This window comes from Lonchura striata, chromosome 9 (assembly GCF_050655825.1).
Source record: "Lonchura striata isolate lonStrDom1 chromosome 9, ASM5065582v1, whole genome shotgun sequence".
Classification (NCBI taxonomy): Eukaryota; Metazoa; Chordata; class Aves; order Passeriformes; family Estrildidae; genus Lonchura; species Lonchura striata.
The window spans coordinates 2,248,387-2,263,290 of record NC_140711.1 but is presented as its reverse complement, the minus strand read 5'-3'; the positions used below and the strand labels follow the sequence as shown (position 1 = coordinate 2,263,290).

Sequence of the window (14,904 nt, the reverse complement as noted above, 5' to 3'; positions counted from 1 at the left end):
CCCTGCTAACTGCAAAGGCAGCCTGGGCTGGAAATAGAGCCCTGCCAGCACAGCACAGGGGCTGAGCGGGCAAAGGGCACCTGAACACTGACGTTACTCTTGAAAAAGACAAAGCAGAGCCTGGGCAGGAGAAGAGAAATGAACCTTGAAAGGAAAGGTAACATCCAAACAGTCAATTGAGGAGAAATAAAGGAGAGGAGGAAAAGAAGGATTTCACCAGTTTTGCCTCTGCAATTCAGCTCTGCTTTTTAGGGCACAAATACTCTCCCTACGCAAATCTACAAGGAGCTTCTTCTTTTGTAGAGGTGTCTCTTCACCTCTGGACAGAGCTCAGTTTCTCTTGGGGTGAGTTAAGCATTAGGCCCATCTCCCAAGATTCATCTTCCATGTCAAAATGCAGTCGAGGCTGTGGTTCCTCACTGCTCCAGCAACGTGCCGGTGCCCTCCAGGTCTCCCAGGCAGATCCACAGTGACAGGGCAGGGCTGGGACCCAGCCATAATGTCAGTCTGTGACACAGCTGTGACCATGGCTGGAGCTGGCACGTAGCTCCAGGTCAACACTGAAGGCTCCAGGTGAGCAGAAAGAGGCTCCTGGCCATGGACAGAGGTGTGGCTGGAGGGCCCAGGGGAGGCTGTTTGGGCTGCTTGGAGCCTGTTGGTGCTCTCAGGGCCCACACACCTGTACTGCCTGAAGGCTCGAGGGGGCTCCAGGGACCTCACTGCGTGGGCAAGGAGGGATCTAACAGCAAACTGCTGAAAGAGCATGGGGAGAGGTCGTGCTGATGTGCAGTGGCTGTCTCAGAGCCCTGCCAGGTCTCAGCAGTAAAAGCCTGGTTTCCCTAAAAATAGCCCTTCTGAAGCCCCCAGCCGGAGGGACATCACCCACAGCTGAGGAGAACAAGATATTTTCAAGAGGAAGGAACAAGATATTTTGGAGTAACTGCAAAAATCAAACACACTATTTCAGTATTTTACAAAGGTGTCTGTGATCCCACAATTAAGCAGGGTTTGGAGAGGCAGCTACAAGTTTCTACAGTTCTCAGTTCCATTTCAAAACTCTGACTCCGTGCATTTGCAGCCTGAAGTCTCAAGACAGCTCAATATTCACCGTGCTGAGTTTCCTCAGCCTCAACCCCTCTGGAAAACATCCCATCTGCACATTGCATCTCTCCAGATTTTATTCTCATTCCAAATCTGCGAGTACAAATATAGTAACATTCCATTCTCCTAATGCACACTCACAAGATGTGCTGAAATGTCAGATGCTAAACGGTACAAAAAAGCACTTTAGCACGTTCCTGTCGATGTGCAGTATAAGAGAGAAGGCAGAAATGGCTTTAACATCTGTTGATTTATTAGATCTGAATACTCCCCTCCTTTCATCTGGCAGCGGCAGAGCCATTAACACTGCAGCAGCTCCTTCGGGGGGAATGTCCCGTTCCTGCGGGGCTTTGCCCATCGCTCCATCCCAGAGGGAGCCGCCGGAGCAGGGGATGACAGGAAGGTGACCCCAGCAGAGAGGGCTGGGCAGGCAGGTAATGCCCTGCTGGGGAGGAAGCCGGGGGACGCTGGAATGCTTCCTAGCGCTGGAGCTATTGTGTGCCGGCTTCCTCTGCTGCACGGCCGGGACGGAGTCACAGCCCGGCACCGCGGGGCTCTCCTGCCCCAGCACAGCCGCCTCCTGACGCGGAGCATCGCTGAATCATGCCAGGGGGAGGGATACGGGGTCGTTCCCCGCCGTTGGTATTGTTTCTCATGCTGCTAAAAACAGACAGTTGGCAATATTCCTTCTGCACATTTGAATTTACCCAGAAAATTCAGCCCGGCCAAAAATGTTGAGATAACATGATTTTTTCCTGCTTCTGGATGGGAAACTGAATATTTTGACATATTAAGAGACTTCAAACTGAAAAAAAAAAAAAAAAAAACAAAAAAAACCCCAAAAAAAACCAACCAAGATTTTGTTCTCATATATTTGCATTTTCACAGGGAGTAGAGGACCAGGGAATCACTTTGTTAAAAACAGCTTGAAGAATAAGGATATGGCCTTGTAGAAGTGAACTGTGACACAAACATTTTCTCATAACAGAAGACACAACCACTAATTGACTGTGGATCAAGCAGTGTGGCTGGGCTGTTGAACACTGTCCAAATGAGAAAATGTGCCCTCAAATGGGACCATCTTGTCCACACCCAAAGCTCCATGTGAAGGAAGCACAGGTGAGAGTTCCTTGTCCTTCCCCATCCCTGGTCCTGCCCTGCCCTTCCAGTAAGAGAGTTGGAGCTTTCTGTGAATTAGGGACACAGCCTGCTTCCTCTTAGGGAGAATTTAGGAGAGGAATTGTTAGCACAGCTGGCTGGTGTGCTGGCCTTTGTCAAATGTCCTCCAAACTGGCCATAGCTCCCCTCCCTCCCAAGGCCGTGAGCACAAATCCTCTGTGAGCATCGATCCAGCAGCTGGCTGCAGCAGCTGTCAAAACCCTTAGGCCAAAAAGTTGTGAGGGCAAATTTGCTTGGGATCAAATTAGATTTTCACAATGGGATAAGCATCAGGTTAAGCTGAACCACCTCAGGAGCACCCTTTAAACAAGTAGTCCCCAGTTCTCCTTTTCTGCTGGCAGGAAGCCTCCTGACTTCAGTGTATTACTTTACCCAAATACGTTCATATTTTCCTAATATTGAAATTACAAAATGCCAGAGAAGCTAAATATAGGAACAAAATTAACCGCAGGAGAAATAAAAGCTTATTTTGTGTCTCTTTTGATTTTGTTAGTAATATTTCTTTCCTTTTTCTAGAGTACCTTGACTGATATGGAAAGAAAAAAAATCCTAATTGCCAAATCTGTATTTAATCGGATGTTTCTTTCTATATACTTGTTATATATTCTTTGCTTTTTTTTTTTCAGTCATGGTTCCTGTGTAAATGCAAATTCTCCACAGTGAGAATATCTGCTATATTAGTGGGAGCTAATATCTTTGGTACTTAAGAAGTGAATTGCAAGGGATTTTTCTTCAGCAGAAGCTCTGTCATACCATGAGCTCATGGTAACATGAGCAAATACTAACAAATACTGCAATTTGTGCTCCACACTTGGTATATAAAATTTAAACTTCTCACAGCTGCATTTCTGGCTGTGATCTCCATAGATCTGTCTGACATCTCCATAGATGTCACTGACTATTTCCACCCCCTGAGGAAGAGAAAGGTGCAGCCATGGCCGGGGCTGGTGGCTCCTGGGGAGCTGCAGCTGAGCAGCCACTGCTGCTGCCCGAGCTGCACCTCAGCAGTGCTGCAGCTGCAGGGCTGACTGCTCCAAGCCCCACTTGTCCCAGGCCAGCATCAGCTCCTGCAGCTGCAGCTCTGAGCCCCTGCTGACCTGAAGGCAGGACACTCAGCCCTGCAACCTTTGCTTCCCTCCACTGCTGTCAAGTCCAGCTAACTTTTGCCATCTTCTGGAGGAAGGGAATAAAATGAGGCTGCTCAGATATATTTGTGCTTTATCAAAATTCAGACATTAAGCAATCTGGGTTTTTGCTGTTCTAGCAAATATCACTAAATTTGTAGAATTTTTAAGGAGCTTTTAACTATTTCATCCCCAGTTCTCCAATGCAGTTCTGATTCTGCCTCAGACTCTAAGGCCTCTTGTTCTTCAGAAACACTGCCAAGGTACACATATATGGGGTTTTCTGACAAGTTCTTCTCAGCTTTGCAGCCTGATGAAAAGAACTACTCAGTACCAGACCAGTGGTGCATTTCCCCTTGACTGAAACAAAAATCTCCTTTACAGGAGAGTTGTGCTTTCCCGTGGATAGTGAACTCACTTCCTTCTGTTTTCTTTATAGTCCTATGTGAGGTTTTTCCTCTTCCATTCCCTTTTCCAAAAGCAGTAAGACAATAAGACATTGTTAAGTGTTAAACATCCATGTTTCTGTTTCTTGTCTTCATAACAAGATTATTAGAATTATGAGAAATTAAACAGGGGGATTATAAGGGAGAATGGCAAATTTAGCTTGGATTTTTTATACAAAACAGCAGAACAGACATCCGGAATTGGTCCAGCATTGGCCAGAGGCCTTTTTGGTTTTAGAAAAATGACAGATTAACCATGTACTGTTAATGAACCTGGGATCCATGCCTAGGCTAGAACACTTTGTACCCTGGAAAAGGTGAACAATGCCAGCTGTGACAGGGCATGGGAATGAAGCACACAGGTCACTAACAAAACACTCAAATGCCACTTCCAACAGCACCAGGAAATAAAGTATCCATCACTGAACTACAAAATCCTCAGACTCCTCAAAAAGGGCCCCTCCCTGGAGAGACAAGGGACAAACATAATCAGGGGAGGACCTGGGGATACCTATGGAGAAGAGGAAACTCTCCAGTGTGTGGGAGAAAGCTAAAGGAGCCTGACCTTCATCATGCCTTGGGGAGAACGTCAGATAGTTTCAATATCACTCAATGACTCTTTCAACCCTAAAAAGCATGAAAAGAAATGCTATTTTACTAGCAGCTTGCATGCAGAGGAACAGACAAGACAAAACCAATGACACTAATTCAATTAATAATTCAACAATTAAACATTTCATATATTTTTGATCAGTCAGTGCAAAATGACAATGTTGCCATGAATATCAACAGGAGGAAACAGCAATTGCAAACAAAGAGCTGGAGCTGTGCTACCTCAGTGGACAGCCTGAAGTTAGGGGCTGCAGGACAGGGGAGCCAGAATCTCCATTTCCAGCTCTTGGAGGGCAGGACAGAAGGAAACAGCAAATTGAAACAGAAAGCCCTGGCTCACAGCATGGCATGGAAAAGGGCATTACTGCTGCTGGACATGTGGCAGGGTGGGAAAACTGATCGTATGGGGAAGAGTGGGAGATCCCAGGAAGGCTGAAATTTCTGTGTCATAGTATGTATATAATTACATAGGGATACACACACACACGTATAAATAAAAATAAAAATAAAAATAAAAATAAAAATAAAAATAAAAATAAAAATAAAAATAAAAATAAAAATAAAAATAAAAATAAAAATAAAAATAAAAATAAAAATAAAAATAAACCCCCATAACTATGAAAAAGAAACAACCCCATCCCACAAACTTTAAATACAACAGTAGTAACCTTATGCTGCAGGCTTAGTTCTTCTAAAATAAAAGCTGACACATTGCACAGTAAAGTGTCATTATTTTTCTTGCTGCTCTCCTTCTCTTTCCTATCTCATATCCCTCTTCATTTTTTTTCTTTCTCTTTAATTTCTCTTCTTTCTTCCCCCCTTCCATTCCTCACTCTCCCTACCCTCCCCCCCATATTAGCATTTCATCCCTCCACTCGTTCTTGCTCTTTTCCTTCTGCTTCTGCTCTTCTGTCTTCTTCCCAGTCATTCATTTCTTTCATACTGAATTAATTCTACCCCTGCTCTATGAATCCTGACAATCTATCTGGTTTTAATTGTTGCATTAAACCTAGCTGGACATTTCAGAGAGCCGCGTACATTTAAGCTGAGGACCTTTTCAAAGTCTTCGTAATTCAAGTTGATTCCATGTATTTGATACAAGAGCCATATGTTTCTGTGGATCACGTATTGATTGGCACATGTGAACACTTACGGAGCAGACCCGGATTTGGGTATCCAGGGCTTTTGCTTTCTCAGCTGTCAACTAATTTTGGGTTATGTAACAGCATTGATACTTTGAAATATGCAGAAATTTTCTCCATGGTGCTAAAAATACTCTTTAAATGCAACGAATGAGAGCTCACAATGCTGGCTGGGCTGTTCTTTCACGGGTGAAAAAGGAGCCTCCCATGCAGCTCCTGCTCGGGGCCAGCAGGGTGGGAGAGTCTGAGCAGCATCGAGACCACAACGCCTCTTCATCGCTATCAGCCTTGCTACCGCCAGGCACAGGTGCTACCACTGCCTGGAAGGTTTTCTGATTCATCCCTAGAAATGATCAATTCACCTATTGCATCCTCAGAGCACACCTAGTAGCTTTTACTCAGACAAAACTCCTGTGCCTCACCTGGGTGCTACGTCTATAGAGAAGGGGAGAGAAGAGGGGGAGCATCATAATGGATTCTGGCAAAGACATGTGAGAATTGACATTTCCTTCTCAGCACCTCACTCAGTAAACTGACCATTCAATCCCACCCTAGGTGTGGGTGTTCCTGGCACATCTTACATCAAATGCGTGCATCTCCAGGGAACAGTGGGCAGAGACTAGGAATGATCTAAATGGAGGGGAAAAGTTCTCACACTGATTCAATTAGAGCATTAGATGTTGTAATATAGCTTCAAGGGATAACTGAAACTTTTGGAGAGAGCTTCCTTCATTTTTTTTTTTCCCTTTTCCTTTCCTTTGGCTGCTGCCACATGGAGCTCATTTCATATTTCAACTATAATGTGAATGATACAGGAAAACAGTTCTCACATTGTGTCAAATCCACTGGTGTCAAATCCACAGGCACCCTCCTTCAAGGAGTCTGAGAGCACAGCCGTGCCCAGGGGTTTGCCTTTTCCACCCTGCTCCTGCCACACCCGGGCTTTTTAAGTGGATGAGTTTTATTTATGTCTGCCAGCCAGAAAATACTGAGTGACCACCAGAAAACAATCCATCTCCCTCAGTTCTCTAGGAAAAAAGCACAAAAGTTAAATCATGACAGGTGTTCTGTGCTACAGTGATGTGAAGCACAGGACAAAGGAAAAAGTGCTTTTAACTGACCATGTCAATGGAAATCCATCCTAGCACCGTGAGGGTGCACTGAGTTCATTACTGCTGTGCTGATTTGCACCAGGGCAGCATCAGCCCTGGCAAGTTCTCTGGAACAGGAGCAGGAGCAGCCCTGGAGCAGAGCGCCCTTCGGTCTGCAATAGCCAACAGTCTGCAAACATCGCAGGAGTATTTTGTCTGGGGGCTCTCAGGAGCTGGGGCTGCTCCGTGCGCTGTGGTGTTGCAGAAACGCCTCAATTTTGCTTGAACAGTAAACAAATATAACCATAGCTACAAAGATAAACCACAAAAAAAAAAAAAATTTCCCACTCCTGGAATTCCCAACGCAAGGTGAGCACCTTCCTCCCAGAAATAGTCAGCTCCTCATCTTCCCACTGCTCTGGCTCGGGCTGTGAGTGCTCAGTGAGTCCAAAATTCACCTAGTCCTTGCTCTAGTCTTTGGCAGCTCAGAAATGGGAAGATTAGAGAAAAAACAACCCTGGAAATCAAGGCAGATAGGTTTGCTCACGGAGGAGAGGTGCCCTAGCTCAGTCCTTGCCACTCAAACTCTCATCCTGCCATCAGAGCTGGCACATCGACACTGCGGCACTGAGCGGGGGCTGTGCCTTCGCCACGGCCAGGCTGGGCACAAAGCGGGGCTCATCTGCAGTCCGCATTTCTGCGCTGGCAGGGGACATCACAGCTCATCCTCCCACCGGGCTGGCTGCTGAGACACGAGAACCGGAGTCATCTCGCGATTTGCCTCGGCCGCTGCAGCCCGGGGCCCGGGGGGACTCCCTTGCAGTCCCAGTGCCGCACAGAATCCCCCTGCCCAGCCCCGTGCAGAACCGAAACGGGGCAGGGCAGCTGCCAGGACCCAGCCAGGGAGCTCACACCAGCGCGGGGATCCCAGGGCTCCCTTCTAACTGCAGCATCATTTCACTGCTCCTTACACTTCTCCAGGATCCACCACACTCGAGCTTCTTCAGCAAACCCTGCTTCTCCTAATACTTTATAAATATAAAGGGCAATAGCTGATCATATAAAGAATTTTAGGATTAATGTAGGATCTAATAAATTGTGAACACCTTAAAGTCCTGACATTGGGAACTACAGAACTTGGTGATTTTGTTGCATAAATTACAAATTGTTGCTGTAAGCTAGCAACAATCCTATCTCCGTGCATTAACAGATGTGAGTAATGTATGGAAAGGGATATTTCCTTAGCCCATACCCTGTTCTTTTTTTTTTCTCATTTAACATTTTGCAATTACAGATGTCCCTTTGCTCAAGGTGAATGGACTACACAGTGACTTTTTTGGATCTCAGTAATATATATGAAGTAATATATATGAAGGTTTAGTACCAAAAATGTCAGTAAGTGTGTACACACACCTTTTCTGTATTTCTAAAGTCTCAATTGCCAAAGAAGGTTTGTATCCTGCATGTTTTTACAGGGAAATTTGGCTGTGAAGATCACTTGACGCCTTCTAGTTTTGCTAACCAAGTGCTGCTTTCCACAACACTTTATTAAAATTTGTACGGGGCCACACTCCAAAACACAAGAACTCGGAGCGATTTGTTACATGAAGGAAATTTTCCTTCAAGGAGAGACCAGTGGTTAAAAACATGGAACGCCAGAGCAATGGTAGAAGCCTGCTGTCAGGAATGAGGGCAAGAGAGGTACAGGCGAGAGAGGGAGAGCAGCAGCGAAGGAGAATCCGCGAGGGGAAGGGAGCCGGCCAAAGCAGAAATGTGCAACCGCGCCTTTCTAGAGCAGGAATTCCCCACACTGCGAGACCGCACGGAGAGCGCCCCGGGGCTGGGAAACACCGCGGGGAAGCACCGCCCGCCCCCGGGGCCGGGCTGGGCCGGGCTGGGCCGGGCTGGGCCGGGCTGGGCCGGGCCGGGCGTGCTCCGCCGCTGCGCCGGGACGCGCGGAGCCCCGCGGGCGGCGGGCACCGAGCCTCCCCGGCGGAGCGGGGCCGGCAGAGGGCGGCGCCGGGCCGGGCTGGGCCACGGCTCAGACGGGGCTCGGCCACGGCTCAGAACGGGGCTCGGCCACGGCTCAGAACGGGGCTCGGGCACGGCTCAGACGGGGCTCGGCCACGGCTCAGACGGGGCTCGGCCACGGCTCAGAACGGGGCTCGGCCACGGCTCAGAACGGGGCTCGGCCACGGCTCCGGGCTCGGCCACGGCTCCGGGCTCGGCCACGGCTCAGACGGGGCTCGGCCACGGCTCCGGGCTCGGCCACGGCTCCGGCCGGGCCCGGCCCTGCCCCGGCCGCTGCCCCAACTGCTCAGGGCGTGCTCCTGCCTCAAAGCCCGAAACGTGTCATGAGCAGCATCAGAAAGGCGCACTGGTGAACTCCCCGCCTCTAATGGGAAACACTTGAGAGTTCTACCAAATCTGTCACTTTTTAAATGAAAACATGAAAAAAGGCCGAGATAAAACAAAACAACAGGGAAAAAAAAAAAAGTTGGAATCATGCGCTTTGATTCAGATACTGAAAAATTTTCCTCAAGGAATGGAAAAACTGATTTGGGGGGGGGGGGTGGAAAGGCAAACAAAAATCTTCTGGTGTTTGCAGCAGCCGACGCAGACATTCTTCCCCGTAATCCCCTCGCTCCCTTCTCGCTTCGGGAAGGGAACAAAAAAACCCAAACCCTTCTGTGATGGCTCTTAGAGATTCTGGGACATTGAGATGTTTAAACAAGTGGTTCCTATTTCTGTTCCAAGGCAACCGGTGACTCTCCCAGACACCACTGGCTGCATTGGGCTGAACTGAACTGTGATTTATCAAAAAAGACGAACCAAGAGACGTCCAAAGCCAACTCGTTGATTTTGAGGAAAGAGGAAAGGTTAAGAGGACTATTCCCTGGGACTAGAACTACATCAGACCGGGCAGGAGGCTGCTCTACAGGAGATATCATCACTGATGTGTATTTTTAAAAGCCATACTGCTAACTTTTTAAATCTCCTGTTTTTTTTTTTTTCTTTTTTTTGGAAAACGTCCCCGTTCATAGGAAGAAGAAAAGCAACTTGTAAGGCCGCGGGGACTGCGAGGCCGCTCCTTCCCATGTCCCTGCCCTTGCGCCTGCCCTGGCTGCCCGGCAGGGAACATCAGATGCGTGGAGGCTCTAACGGGGCCATGGACTGAAGTGCCTCGGGAGCCCCTCTCCCGCTGCTGCTAGCGGGGGTCCCGGGCCGTTCCGGGCCGCCGGCTGCGAGTCCCTCCTGCCCCGCCGGGGCTGCTCTGAAGGCAGGAGGGGCTGGCAGCAGCTCCGCGAAGCGCCTGGCGAGCGCGGCCCCAAAACCTTAGGGATAATGCATAAGGCACAAGTCCGGCTGCCCAAACCTCAGGTCCTGCAACCTGCTTCCCCCGGGAACCCCTCCCGGCCTCACCCCGCGCCCGGGGGGTGTTTGGTAGCCAGGCAGCCAGCGGCGGTGAACATTTCTAGGGATTTCGTTGTCTGGACTCTGCAAGCCGCTACCAGTGCCGCTTCTGATCCTCCGCTGGGGCAGCCAGCACCTCCTCGGCAGGGCTGGATGCGGGGTTGGGTGGGGGGCTGGATGGGGGGCTGGATGGGGGCCTCGATGTGGGGCTGGATGCGGAGTTGGATGGGGGGCTCGATGCGGGGTTGGATGCGGGGCTGGATGCGGGACTGGATGCGGGACTGGATGCGGGGCAGCCTTCGTGCCGCAAGAACCACTCGTACCCGAGCGCGGGGAGCAGTTGGGAGCCACGTACCAGATGCCTCAGACGTTGTGGCTGATAATCACTAAGCGATATCACCGCCAAAGCCAGGAGCAGAGGAAGCGCAGGTCAACATGTACCTGATAAAATTTTTTTCTGAACATCTTGTTAAAAGCAACACCTGAAAAAAAAAAAAAAAAAAGAGATCAGTAGCGAGTGACTCTTTTTTGTTTTCTCCCCGTTTTGATAACTGAGAACATTACGCCTCGTGTTGTGCTCAGCTGTGCCCTGTACTTTATTGATTGTTTGGGTTTTCGAGGAACAAAACGATAGTAACGAAAAGAATCAGTTATCGCTGGGGAAAAAAACGGGGAAACGGGCGACATATCTTAAACAATAGGTCAGTAACTCTTCTCTGTGGCGGGGCCGGCAGCGTGCCTCCAAACCCTCACCTTGGCAAGCACAATTTGCCCGAAGAAGTGGCGGCTGCCCCGACAGCCCACAAATCACGAACTTTACCCTCTCCCAGAACCCGTGTACTGAAGCCCCGCGGTTTTTATTCCCTGCCCCAGCCAAAGGCCAGATGCCCATCAGTTGTCAGTGACATGTCCCTCGAGGACCAGCCCGCGGCTCGGGGCCACTCCATCCCCGTGCTGCCTCGAGTCATCGAAAATGGTCATTGAGTGGTGAATGAGAAAAGTGAAATTCCGTCCCGAATTCGTGATCGTTCCGAATTTGCTATTCATGTAGGATGGGGGGAAAGTTCCTCTTGGAGAGAGAAAGAAATTAAACGAAAGTAGGCGAACAGTTCATCTGCCAGCAAAACCTATGAGTTTACAGGGACCAGCTGGGAAGCCAGGAGCTTTCGTTGGTGTCAGGAGCCACCTGTGTGCCCGCACCCGCATGTGCCCTCAGGGAAAACCGAGTTTGGCACTCCGGCACGGCACGGCACGGCAGGACAGGGTGCCCTTCCTCCTGCCGTCATTTTATAACGGGAAAAGGCCTTACAACAGCTCGCAAACCCTCTCTCACAGGCAGAGCAGGGAGAGCCGGTGTTTCACTTTCAAATCGTACCTGATGACTTCTCTCAAGGTATTTGCTCACTGCGCAACTTGAGGGAGAGCAGGGCTGCCCTTCCCTGCCCACGAGCTCCTAGCCGTGGTCCTCGCCTGCCTCTTTCCGGGGCACCGGGAGCGAGCAGATCCCGCGGGGCGCAGCCCTGCCCGGTGCCCGGTGCCGTGTGCCTGGGGCGGGAACGAGCACGAGGTTCTGCCGAAAGCCGAATTCTTCAGGAAACATGCAGCTGATTCTGAACGAATTCCCCCCAGTGCACCAAATCCTGCAGCTGCTTGTTTGGGCAATAAAACCCCGTGTGGTTTCTAAACTCACGGAAATAAAAAGGAAAAATATGTTAATCCAAGTAAACTATAAGTGAAAACTCATTGATTACCTCCGCCTTCCTGTCTCTGATTTGATTAATCATTTGCCATCATGCTTGCCGAGTCACTTCTGTGTTGGTTTCCCTCTGCCTGAATCCTGTAAGACTTTTCCAGAAGGGCGGCTGTGATGTTGAGACCGACATACTGTAAACAACCACAAGAAGCAGAGCGAATGTTTTCAATACAGCTCGAGGACTAAAATAAACTCATTGGATTAGGCCAGCGCGAGCGATTGTTTTGGTGAACGCTTCCCAGGCCCGCTGCTGAGCACATCCCCGAGGGCTACCTGGGCCGGGCGGCGGAGCCGCGGCCCCGGGCGGCGGAGCGGGCGCCGAGCCGCGCCGGGAGGAGCCCCCTGCCCTCCCCCTGTCCTGTGCTGCGGGGCAGATGTCACAGTGCCCCAGAGCAGAGCCTGCCAAGGCGGCGATGCTCCGCAGAGCCAGCAATGGGCTTCTGGTGGATTTCGCACGGGAGAAGCCGCACGGCAGCGGCAGAGCCGGGAGCCCCGCCTGAGTCCCCTCTGCCGGGGCCACCGCGGTGTGCCCAGGGCTGCCGGCGCCGCGCCGGGGCTCAACCCTGGGCTCTGCAGCGCTCCTCGGGGCTCTCCAGCCTGGCTATCCGGCCCTGCCCGAGCCCGCTACAGCGTTGAGCTTTTTAGCCCTCGCAATATTTTCGCCGTCTTGTGTTGACCGAAGCACCACGCCAGCGGCCCGTGCCCGCCTGCACGGCGTTGGTCCCCCGTGTTTGAGGCTGGCCGGCCCCTTCTGCGAGCGGGCAGGAGCGGAGCCCGCAGGGCGGGGGGACGGGGGTCCCCGGTGCCCGCCCGCCCCTTCGAGCCGCCCTCCGGCCGCACAGGCCGGGCCGGGCCCGAGCCGGGGCTGCCGGAGCTCGCCCCGCTCCCCACTGTCACACACGCAGAGTGGAGATTTTTTAAGTAACAAATGTACTTTTTTATTTTTGAAGCAAAAATATCGTTTTCGGCTTAACAATAGCCGGATCTCGCTGAATGAAGCCTTTGCATATTTTCCTGTTTTAATTGGTTGTATAATAAACAGTCCTGACCCCACACTCTCTTTTCAATGAGTTCAGGGTGAAACGCAGACCATGGGACTGGAAATGACTTTTTCACCACTTAAAACACTGACAAGAATACCAGGAATCAGGCGGTATTAAACAGCCGCTCTGGCCGGGGCGGGAGGGGGGGCGCAAGGTAAGAGCTGTATGTGTGTCTCCTCACGGAGCCTGGCTCTGCCCTGCCCGCAGCCACCGCCACCGGCCCTGCCCGGCCCCGGCACGACGAGGGCAGCCGGGACAGAGCCCGCGGGGTCCCTCATTCAGCACCCCGCTGCCGGGCAGCTGTCCCCGCGCTCCCGCCGGCCCGCAGGCAGAGGGCAGCCGTGCCGTGCCGTGCCGTGCCGTGCCGTGCCGTGCCGTGCCGTGCCGTGCCGTGCCGTGCCGTGCCGTGCCGCCGGGGAGCGCTCCCGGAGCCGAGGGCTCTGCCACCCTCCGAGCCCGGCCAGGGCTTCAAAGGACCTTTGCGGCCTGCGCAAAGGACCGGAGAGGACGAGAAAGCGGCGGTGGCAAACATCCCCGGGAGCTGGCACTGCCCCGGGGGCTGGAGCAGCAGCGGGCGCTGGGAGTCCGCTCAGCCTGGGGGACCGAACCCGGTCCTTCCCCGGCAGAGGCAGGCTGCTTCCACGCCCGCTCCGAGCGGGGAGAAAACACTCCTCACTCTTCTGCTTTCATCTCTCGCCAGCGTTGCATAAACCCGGGGCCGCTCTGAAAGGGCAGCGGCGGCGGCTCGGCGGCCCTGAGCCCCCCTTCCCTGGCTCTGGCCCCCGAGCAGCCCCGCGGCGGGCGGCGGCCCCGGTACCGGAGAAGGCTCCGCGCCAAGGTGCTGTCCCGGCGAGCGCGTCCCGCTCCGTGCGCATTCCTCCAGCCGTCATTTATATAACGGGGAAAGACCTTACACAACGCGCAAAGCCTGCGCTTGCCAAGCCTGCGGCGCTCGGCCGCTTGATTTTGTGGGGGGCCGATGGGGCTGGGCGGCGGCGCGGCCCGGGACAGGTGGGAGCCCCGGAGGAGGTGACGGCGCGGGGCCAGGGAACGCTGAGCCACCGCGGGCACCCCTTGGTCCTGCGGTGGTGTTCGTGCCCACGGAGCTGGCTGCAGAGCGGTCTGTACAGATCCTGCTCCGCCTCAGCCCCTGCCGTCCCAAGTGCCACCGCCCGGGTGCGGCCCGGTGCTGCGCATCACCCGGGCTGCCCAGCGGGCCCGCGGGGAGGCAGAGCCCCCACGGGGCACTCGGTCCCTGCGTGCCCGGGTTCTCGATGAAGCGCAGCGCGGTTCGTGGCAGCCCCCCAGGGGCCGTACCCGCTGCCGAGACAAGCACCAGCACGGGGAGATGATGGCCAGCCCCTCCCCAGGCCGGCGGCACGGAACGGGACCCCCGGCCGTGGGGGTTGCAGAGGCCGGGGTGATGCCGGCAGGACCAGCCCTGCCTCGGGCTGCCGCCCGACAGTGCCCGGCGAGCGCAGCCAGCGACGGCGGCCAGGCCCTCCCTGCGATTTCCCCGCGAGTTTACATTCAGTGCAGTCTCTGTAAAATACACAAAACGATCGTGAAAACATCCTACAGGCGCGACGGCCACGGCCGCCCGGGAGCGGCGCGGGGAGCTCGGGCCGGAGGAAGCAGAGCCCCGGCCGGGCACGGGGAGCTCGGGCCGGAGGAAGCAGAGCCCCGGCCGGGCGCGGGGAGCTCGGGCCGGAGGAAGCAGAGCCCCGGCCGGGCGCGGGGAGCTCGGGCCGGAGGAAGCAGAGCCCCGGCCGGGCGCGGGGAGCTCGGGCCGGAGGAAGCAGAGCCCCGGCCGGGCACGGGGAGCCCGGCAGACGCACAGGCCGCTGGCCTGGCAGAAGAGTGGCCGCACGGCCCTGCCGGCCCGCTTCTCTCCCAGCCGCGCGGCTCCCTGCTTCTCTCTATGGGCTCAAGCGGCCGCTGGTCAAGCACAGCGGGACCTGGGTGGAGACCACTCAGGAATTGGAATAGCCCAGGGGCC

The 14,904-nt window shown here is 53.3% G+C and overlaps 1 long non-coding RNA gene across 1 annotated transcript in view; it reads right to left on the bottom strand.

Moving 5' to 3' along the window:
- Nucleotides 1–1,332: 1,332 nt before the first annotated feature.
- LOC146766565 (uncharacterized) overlaps nt 1,333–14,904 on the bottom strand; it is a 33,058-nt gene continuing 19,486 nt past the window's right edge. The window contains exons 2-3 of the long non-coding RNA XR_014957267.1: nt 11,861–11,993; nt 1,333–10,591 (exon numbers count right to left, since the gene is read on the bottom strand). This is a non-coding gene — a long non-coding RNA (uncharacterized LOC146766565). The remainder of the gene's footprint in view (nt 10,592–11,860; nt 11,994–14,904) is intronic.